Source organism: Mus pahari, chromosome 11, assembly GCF_900095145.1.
Source record: "Mus pahari chromosome 11, PAHARI_EIJ_v1.1, whole genome shotgun sequence".
NCBI lineage: Eukaryota > Metazoa > Chordata > Mammalia > Rodentia > Muridae > Mus > Mus pahari.
This window is the reverse complement of record NC_034600.1, coordinates 36,547,773-36,557,930: the sequence shown is the minus strand read 5'-3', so window position 1 is coordinate 36,557,930 and position 10,158 is coordinate 36,547,773. Positions and strand designations below refer to the sequence as shown.

Genomic DNA, 10,158 nt, shown 5'->3' with positions numbered 1-10,158 from the left:
TGAAGGGGGCTGCAACCCTGTAGGTGGAACAACAATATGAACTAACCAGTACCCCCTGAGCTTGTGTCTCTAGCTGCATATGTAGCAGAAGATGGCCTACTTGGCCATCATTGGGAATAGAGGCCCCTTGGTCTTGCAAACTTTATATGACTCAGCACAAGGGAAGGCCTGGGCCAAGTAGTGGGAGTGGGGGGTTAGGGGAGCAGGAGCGGGGGGGGGTATAGTGAACTTTCGGGATAGCATTTGAAATGTAAATAAAGAAAATAATAATAATAATAAAAATAAATTAAAAAAAAAAAGAATGACAAAATGGACAGTCAGAATAGTGTATTCTAGCAAAGGACACCAAATAGCTCTACTCCATTACAGATTTATATAATAATCAGTTTAAAAAGGAAAATGATAATAAAGGACAACTGTATCTTTTGCCAGGAAAATTTTATGATACTAAACTTTGTAAAATAAAGACAGATTTTTACTTGATATCCAAGTGAATACTTATCACCAGTCACAAGTATTAATTGTTGCATAAAAAACTGCCTTCTGGTGAAAATATTTTAAGTGAAAGAAGTTAAGATTCTATGTTGTGCTCTTGTATATGTGTTTTATGAATTGCCACATGGTTGAGAGATGCAGACTGGGATGCATGTCAAAAGGGAGTCACTAAGAATGCTGCTCATAGATGCTGGCTGCACACTGGGAGACCAGGTGGTTTGCTGAATGAAGAACCTCCATGTATTTTTTTTCTGTTTGTCAATTTCCTTAGCAGAGTGCCTTAGCTTCTGATGATAGATCATAAGAATGAATATTTCAGGAAATTGAAAGTTGTACAGCTTCTCAGGACCTCACCCTGGGAGCCACTGAGTATCACTTCTGTCACGTTCTACTGATCCAGTAGCTGATATACAAGACAGGACATTAGAATCTATCTTGTGATACAGAGGTAGAAAAATAACTTGAAAAATAACATAAGAGGAGCTATGTATAAGGCTACATGAAAACCAAAATTTCTACAGATTTAATGGGGTGCTCAGTTTTGTTATATGAACTCTCCCCCTCTTTTAAATAATGTATTTTTACAGTTATTAATATTTCCATAGCTAATTCACAAGTATTCTATTATATTTCTCTTCTCCTTCCTTCATTTGTTTATTTGTTTGTTCTTTCCTTCTTTCCCTTTTTTCTTCTTCTATTTTCCCTCACTTCCTCTCTCCTTATTCCTTCCTAACCATCTCATTTTCTCATTAGTAATTTCTGGATAATTGTATGCATAAGACTGAATTTCATCAAGAAATATGAATAGAAGCAACATGTGAATCTTTCAGACCCTTTGGCATGTATTTATCTTACCTTGTTTTCACTAGCTTGGAAACAATTTGAGCCAAAGAAACCATGAAAGTTATATTACCTTTCTTAACAATCTCAAGATTTTATCTTAAACTATGTCCACTTTATTCCATACTATGTGTATGCCCACCTTAACCTGCCTTTTCTCATCATGTATGATATTTGTATTGATTGAGCCATTGTATTTATTGATCTCTTAGTTTTATATACTTTTGAAATCTTTGCAGAGCACATTTTGGTATATATCTCATCTTCTAACATGTAAAATATTCCATTTTTATAGAATAAGCAAAGACTTTGGATACAGAGTTGGCTAAACAATAGCAAACTTTAAGTCTACATTAGAGACCATATATGATAGGTGTTCCGTGTAGCTACAATGAAGTTTTTAATGTGTAAGAGCTGATAAAATACTCAACTTCCAAAGTCCTGATTGAGTACAGGAATCAGCTTGTCTGTATTAATATCTTCTCTGCATGACAATAGAGGCTAGAAGACGGTAGACTTGTATGTAGTGTTGTCAACGTAAACTTTTTCAACAATGAACATTTTCTTTAGCAGATACCAGGAAAAGGAAAATAATTACTTATAATGATATCTAAGAAAGGATAAAAAGAAAATAAATATTTTAAATTTTGTGACAAATTCAGTAAGAAGTGACATATATAATTAAATTTTACAAAAATAATAGTATAGCCGGGTGTGGTGGCACACATGTGGTGGCACAGGCCTTTAATCACAGCACTCGGGAGGCAGAGGCAGGTGGATTTCTGAGTTCGAGGACAGCCTGGTATACAAAGTGAGTTCCAGGACAGCCATGGCTATATAGAGAAACCCTGTCTCAAAACACCAACCCCCCCCAAAAAAATAAAAAAAATAGTATAAACTTCAATTAATTATTCCTTTTCAAGTTGAATGGACTAAAACTTGAAAGAGGAATTTCTACTGAAGAGATTTGGGGATTCTAGAGAGCTTTAAAACATCCATTACACCCCTGTGCATGTATAGATATTTATATATCTGACCTCTAAAGATAGTTGCAGATGTCTGAGCCTATGAACACAAAAAATACTGTAGTTGAAGGAACTGGCCATCAAAAAAGATAACAATTCCTTAGGAATTATTGGATTTAGAAAATGGGAGTGATTCCTCTTCTTCTCTAAGATGCCATAAAACTCCAAATTTCCAAAAAGAAGAAATGTCTTGTGACAGTCAAGATAGAGAAGAAACTGGTCTACTATTCAAGTTTCTCAGATTAGCACATCAATAGGAAAAGAAGGAACATGATCAAACTATTTTTACAAAGTCAGTGGTACCCAGATTCTCAAACCAGGAGAACATACAATAATGAAAGATAGGACAATTATACCAGTGAATATAGGTACAAAAATTCTCAACAAAAGACTTGCAAACCAAAGATAGAAAAACACTAAAAAGATTGTTCACTATGATCAACTTAGCATTACTTCAGAGATTTGGAAATTAATCTTGGATTGAGCTAAAAGCTTCTTCTCTACTAACCAGCTTTCATAGTGATAGCAAGTGCTATGCAGATGTCTGACATTAGCTGTGGACACTGCATGCTGCAATTCAAACCTGGGGTGGGGGTGGGGGGGCAAGATTACAATATTCCTTTGTCAGGATACCAGCAGTCCAGTTCAGTAGTGTCAGGATACCAAATGCAAGTCAGCTGAGGTGGGACGATCCAACAGAAGTAGCCAGGCCTCTTCCAAGTTGGCAAGAGACAGAAGGAGCAACCAGAACAAGCCAGGACACCAGGGGAAGTTCTCTGCAATGCCTCTCTCAATGAAGTAAAAGTCAGTGACGACTGGAGACTAGCTATGCAAGCACCCTGTCACTCTTTGCTGAGTCCTATTTATACTCTCCCAACATCACATGTCCTCTCACAGGTCTTGCCTCAGCAAAACAACACATGAGTCTGCATCTCATGACACAACCAGAAACTTCCACTTCAGTGGGATACTGTAATGTTCAGAAGACATGGCTATTGCACACATATGCATGTACAGTCACCTATACCAAGAACCCCACAAACCGGGGCTCAATAACATACCATTATCAATGGAAAATGGGTCACAAGGCATCAACCCTTCCTGAGACACTATTGGTAATCAATGTTTGCTAGGATGGTATGGTCATACCATCTGGTGAGTTGCCCTTACTCAAGGAAATAAGCCCCCACCCCTGTTCATGCAACCAGTGGCAGTTAGATGCAGTGGGGAGCCAAGAAATGTATAAAGACAGAAGTAATTCATGGGAAGAAGGGGTTCAGTAGGAGAATAAAACAGATAAAGGATAATGAGGTATGTGATCAAAATGCATTATATATAATAAAACTGTAGTAAAAAGTATATTATAATTATTAAATACTTGTTCAAAAATATTAAAGAGGAGAGATGCTTCTAAACCTAATTCTTGTTCCTGTGTCAGCCTTCATTTAAACAGGAACTACAGTAGAACAGAAAGGAATACTGTGGCTAAACCCATTCTTTGATTCGTTTTCCAGTTTACTACTTTTCTTCCTTTTTAAAGAAAAAGCTAAATATTTCCTTTCTAAATGCTTTGAAAAACACTCCAGGTAAAAATCAGTTTAAAATTTGGAAAAATAGATCTTTGACCTTGAGTATATTTTATTTAAAAACTTAACAAAAGTGGACCTCCACACACAAATATTTAAGGTATATGGTTATAATGGGTAGAAAATAATTTCCAAATTCCTCTCTAATTCCACAGTTCAGCATTTATAAATTCTGTTTCTGATACAGGATGATCTAGTATGCTCACTCCAGGGTTTCTTGAAACTCTCCACAAACAGCCTGTGTCCTGACCTGAAATATTTAAAGCCAGACGTACTTATTAGAACAATATTGATTGATTAAGAATGAGTGTTTCTTTATGTAGGACCTCTGAATGTGAGGAAATCATGTGAAAGTCATTATGGGCAAGGAAGCTCCTTTTGCAGTGGCATGGGTGACTGCAGACTTCTAACAGAGGAGTGACATTCAAGGCTTCTTTACACCCCTACCCTGCCCCCAAAAGCAAGAGATAGTCCAGACAGGAAGCTACTGAAGACAGTGTCCTTTAAAAAGTGGGATAAGCACTTTAAAAAGTTCACAGTTGATGGCTGCTGGCCAGGAGTGGGTGAAGGACTATGGTTTTTTTTTTGGGGGGGGGGTGACAACTGAGAGTTTGAGTATATGGTCGACACAAATTGGACTTGTTTATTTGTTTGCGTGGGAAGTTGGTTGGGTGAATGAATGCCTCAAGGTTCCTGAGAAGACTGGACAGTGTGATCAAGGTGTTTGTATAAAATTCCCAAGTCATTAATAAAAATATTATGTTGGAGGAAAAAGAAAGTGAAATGAAAAAAAAATGTTCTCCATGAATTTTCCAAAATGTGTACACTTTCCACACACCCATCTTGACAGAATTAGGAGAGGATCAGCCTCGATGACACCAGAAATAAAGTCATGTGTTTTCTTGTTGCCATGACAGAAAACTTAACAGAAGCCATTTAAAGCACGGAGGGTTTATTTTGATTCATAGTTTAAAAATAAAATGTATCACCATCACTGGGGAGCTACAGCAGGAGGAGTATGAGGTGGCTGGTCATCACCAGGGAGTTACAGCAGGAGTATGAGGTAGTTGGTCATCATCAGGGAGCTAAGGCAGGAGGACTATGAGGCAGCTGGTTAGGCTGCATCAACATTGAGAACAGAGTGATGAATTCTGTCCTGGTGCTGAGCTCACTTTCACCTTTTTGTGCTGCCCGGGCTGTAGCCCATGGGATTGCAGTGCCCACATTTGGAGTACATCTTCTCTCCTCACCTAAACCTTTTTAGAAGAACTCTCATCAACATACTCAGAGAAGAGTTTCTATTCTGTTTATAAATTTTGTGAAATGAAACTTTATAGTATATTCACATTGTAGTTGGGTCATTTGGTTCCATGTCTTTAAATTGGAATCAGCAATATTATATGCCAAAAGAATCTTATTATTTAATGTTTGTGTAGAGGTAGGAAAATGTGTAAATCTATCTATCTATCTATCTATCTATCTATCTATCTATCTATCTATCTAGACAAACAGACAGGAAAAACTATTCACAGGCAAAGTACAATACAAAATATCTACTTTCTTCACTTCTTGATATTTTTTTGTGTACCCAAAACTATCTTGAAATGCTCTGTTTTTAATTCCAACTTTAAAAAGATGTGTGAACAGTTTATATAAGCCACATTAAAATCTAAACTTTAAGTTCTGTGAGTACCAGCACTTACTGAATCAAGATCTCCTGATATGGTCAGTGGAAATGACAACCAGGGCTGGACTAAATGGATTTCACCAAGACTGAGGCTGGCACTGGTTTATTGCACACAACCAGATTTTCCTTGCATCCTTTTCAGAAACAGTTGCCAAGAAAACTACAGTTTTATTTGTCAGAATAGAATGGAGTTTGCAATCTAAACAGGGTACACAAGGTTAATTTCTAAGACTAATTGTCTAGCCTATCTTCTGTAAGTTTTTCTGACTCTACAGAATGCAGAGATATACAGATGGGCTGAATGCTGTACTGCCTGAAGGGGTGCCTTGGTTTCTTAGTGATTGAAAGGCATACAGTACCCCAGTATCCACAAACTCCAACAGGAAAGACCTAAAACATGCTGGTGAAGGAAGGTAGACCAGGTCAACTCCCTGACTCCCTGTAGTTCCTCCTTATTTATTTATGTTTTTTTAAATTTCAGGTTATGCAAGCCATTCTTCAAAGCAGACATGTAGTAACAAATGATTCTTAAAGCTATTTTACTTCTTAGTATAACCAATAACAAAACTCACAGAGACTTTCTTATGGACTACAACTTGAGAATCCAATTACAGACAGAAAAATAATGACCAAATATCTTTGCTAGGTTTTGCACAGCATTGGAAAAGGGTAATTCATCTAACTTTGAGTGCTCAATAGTGAATATTTCATCATGCAAAGCATAAATATCCATACCCCAAGTGACCATATTCCTGTAAGGTGATTATTAATCTGACTCTAATTAAATTGAGAATCATTAACATAAACATGAATGTTATTCTCTTTACAGTTAACAAAGCAAAGCACTGGTGGATCAGGTACATAAACTCGAAGTGTCTCAGCAGTAACCGATGTAGTCAAGAGACAACATAGCCAGGTAGGAGAAAGCTGCAGTCAGTCTCCAGGAAGGAGGAAGCTGAGAGCTCACGAATTCTTTTCCCACAACCAACTGATTCCTTTCTCTGAGTCACTGTTGGTAGAGGGACTCTATTCTTCTTGGTTCAATGACTCCATCACGCCACTGCTTCAGGTGTATCCTCTAAAGATGGTTTTGAATTCATCTTTCACAGGTTGAGACATTTTTTCATGTATCCCCACTTTTTTTTTTAACATCTGGGGATGAAACACAAACAGACTAGACTCCAGTGAAATACTGAATCCAGGCTGTCTCTCTTAGTTACAGTTTTACACGGTGAACAGACACCATAACTAAGGCAACTCTTATAAGAACATCATTTAATTGGGGCTGACTGATAGGTTTGGAGGTTCAGTCCATTATCATCAAGCTAGGAGCATGGCAGCATCCAGGCAGGCATGGTGCTGGAAAGTTAAGAGATCTACATCTTGTCCCAAAGGCAAAAAGGAGAAAACTGACTCTCACTTGACTAGGAGGAGGGTCTCAAAGCACATTTCAGTGATTCACTTCCTCCAATAAAGCCATACCTACTCCAACAAAGCCATACTTCCTAGCAGTGTCATTCCCTGGGCCAAGCATATTCAAACCACCACACTGTCCAAACGACCTGACATATACCTCTCAAAGGATCCTGACCCAGAATATTTTGGAGCGACTCAAAGGTGTTATGCAGGAGTAAGGCAATTCTTGCCAAATTTTATAAATGTAAAGTACATAAAAATAGAAGATAAAATAATATGAGGAGTACCTGTATTGCCCTTCTCTCACTCCTTTATTTTTAAATAACATTTCAGTGATCCACTAGTTCTTTCCACAGAAGACTTACCTTGGTGCTATATAGAATGCCTGTGATGTTGGTTATCAAATACTCTTGGAAAAATTCCTGAAAAGGCTTGGTAGTGTGTGCTGGACCATTATCAGCTTTACTATTTTATAGCAGCCCCAAGTAACAAAGGTTCTGAGGCGGGGGGGAAAGGGTGATAACATCATTGTCTGTTTCTCTGGTAGGGGAACAGTGAAAATGAGCAATGAATAGGTGTCCACAATGATGTGACCATATTAACTTCCCACAGCTTGTGACACCATTAACATTCATGTGTCAGTGTGATTTGGCAATAATCCTCTTGAAGTTATAGTATAAGAAGGAAAGGACATTATCTTCAGTTTTACACATGAATGGCACTTCTTAACTTTCAACTGAGCCTGATCCTGATGAAAGCAGACTTTTAAATGCAGAAGTATCTTGATGAAAGTGTGTATGACGTTCTCACGCTTCCTTTAGAATGTTAGTTTATAGGAGAAGAGGCAATGTTAAAAGCCTTCGCATTCCCTCAGACAAAGGTCCTGCAAGATTAGAATGTAACCTAATATGACAAACATAAACTGGATTTTCCAATGTGAATGCTTCCTGTTGAATTAATTGTAATTAATCATGAATAGAGAACCTGGTGGAGGGATTCACATTGATTCTAGACACTGTCTTGCTAGCACTATTATTACAAATCAGAATGTAAGTTTAGAGGTTGAAGATTGCAAGATGCTGGAAGGTGATGTAAATCATTCATAATACCATCTGCTGTACATCCTGGTTTTGGGGTGAGTAAAAATCAGCGAAGCATCTCTAGAAACCTTAAAAAGAATTGTGGCATCTACAAAAACTACTTTTACAGAGAATAATTGCTGAAACCTAGTGATTTTAGGAAATAGAAAAGCATGTTTTGATTTAAAAATCACTAAGGTTATTGAAAGAAACCTGTTTATCAATTTGGAAGGTATGTACAGCAAAAACCATTACTAACTCATCAATATAACAAAAAATACAACTATTTTTTATCATACGCAATACATATTTTTGCTGGTTATTGTCTGAATAACTACTTTGTGTATGACATGCCTTTAATTATCAATTCAGCAATCATAAGCCAATATGAAAAGATAAACTTTTTTGAACTGATAAATTTGTCTATTCTATTGACCGCACATCTCAAAGAAATTTTGTGGGGCTGTTGGAAAAAGGGATAGCTAAAAATCCAGGAGTAGTATGGGACTTTGAAATACTCAGAAACCGGGTGTTTCTAAGCACATTTTCCACCCACTATTATGCTATGTGTGCAGGCTCAGTCCATTCTCTAGAAGGAAGAGGAAGAGAAGGAGGAGGAGGAGGAGGAGGAGGATTCCTTGTTAAGACACCAACTAAGGATTGCAGGAATTTTAGTTGTTGTGGGAATTTTTAACATAAGTGTGATACAATTTACGTCCCCTAGTAGTTTATGAACATCATTTATTCTTTATGATGTAGTCCCTAATTTCCACCTTTGGAGGAATGATTGCTGAAGGCTTTATCAACTTTTCTAAATATACTATTAGAATAGTACATTATATTTTCTCAGGAGCTATAACCATTCCACAATAGGCTATTCTAATTTTTCCCTCAGCAAACAAATCTTCCAGCATTCTATTATTTTCCCAAGGAAGGAAAATATCATTCATGTAATGTACAATAAATGTGAGAGGAAATAGTTCTCTAGTTCCATTTAAACCACTAGCAACAATTTTTTGACCCAAATTTGTGCTATTTGCCACTTCTTGAGGCAAAACTTTCAAATGGTAGCTTTTCATGTAAGTCCATATAAGTTAAGAAAAGGTACACTGAAAGGAAATCTTTTACATCTTTTAGAATGCAAAGGTGTAGTAAGGAAAAAGTCCTTTAAATCTAGCACTATAATAGGTCACTACTTAGGTGAGAATCTTCCTTAGTAACCTCAGCAGGAGAGGACACAAAGTAGTGGGGAAACATCTCCCTGGTGTCAGTCTCCAGACACTTAATGGACTGGGGTTAGTAATGGAGGGAATCAGAATAGGAGGGGGACTAAACTCAGCACAACGATGAAAAAAAGTCAACTTCATCACACAGAGTGAGACTAAATAATATGTCTTCATGTCCTAATTCTTCTTCTATGGCTAGTGCCTAGTGTTCTGTTTTTTTCCCGATAATTTTTACTTTTTAATTGTGTCACTTTTATCAATTACTGTTTTCATTTCTTTCCAAAGTTGAACAGTATCATCGGAAACTTTCTTGGGTCCTCATTAGGATCGCCTTTATAGCTTCCAGGAAGTTTCCACTGCACTAGGCTTCCACACCACCTCCAAATACCCCTATTCCCAATTTCAGCCATCTCTCCCTGCACTGTCTCCCTCCATTTGAAATCCTTCCCTGCTCCTGTTCCCACCTGCCTCAAATCCTCTCATAAAATCTATTCTATTTCCACCTCCCAGGGAAATACATTCATCCCCCTAAACACCTTCCAGAATGTCTCTGGGTCTACAGATTTAGCTTGGTTATTGTACTGGCTAGTTTTGTCAACTTGACACAAGCTGGAGTTATCACAGAGAAAGGAGCTTCAGTTGAGGAAATGCCTCCATGAGATCCAGCTGTAAGGCATTTTCTTAATTAGTGATCAAGGGGGAAGGGCCCCTTGTGACTGGGACCATCCCTGGGCTGGTAGTCTTGGGTTCTATAAGAAAGCAAGCTGATTAGTTCATATTGTTGTTCCACCTACAGGGTTGCAG

General features: G+C 37.6%; 1 long non-coding RNA gene across 1 annotated transcript in view; it reads right to left on the bottom strand.

Moving 5' to 3' along the window:
• Positions 1–5,783: 5,783 nt before the first annotated feature.
• Positions 5,784–10,158, bottom strand: part of LOC110328760 — a 148,871-nt gene continuing 144,496 nt past the window's right edge. The window contains exon 4 of the long non-coding RNA XR_002380882.1: positions 5,784–6,769. This is a non-coding gene — a long non-coding RNA (uncharacterized LOC110328760). The remainder of the gene's footprint in view (positions 6,770–10,158) is intronic.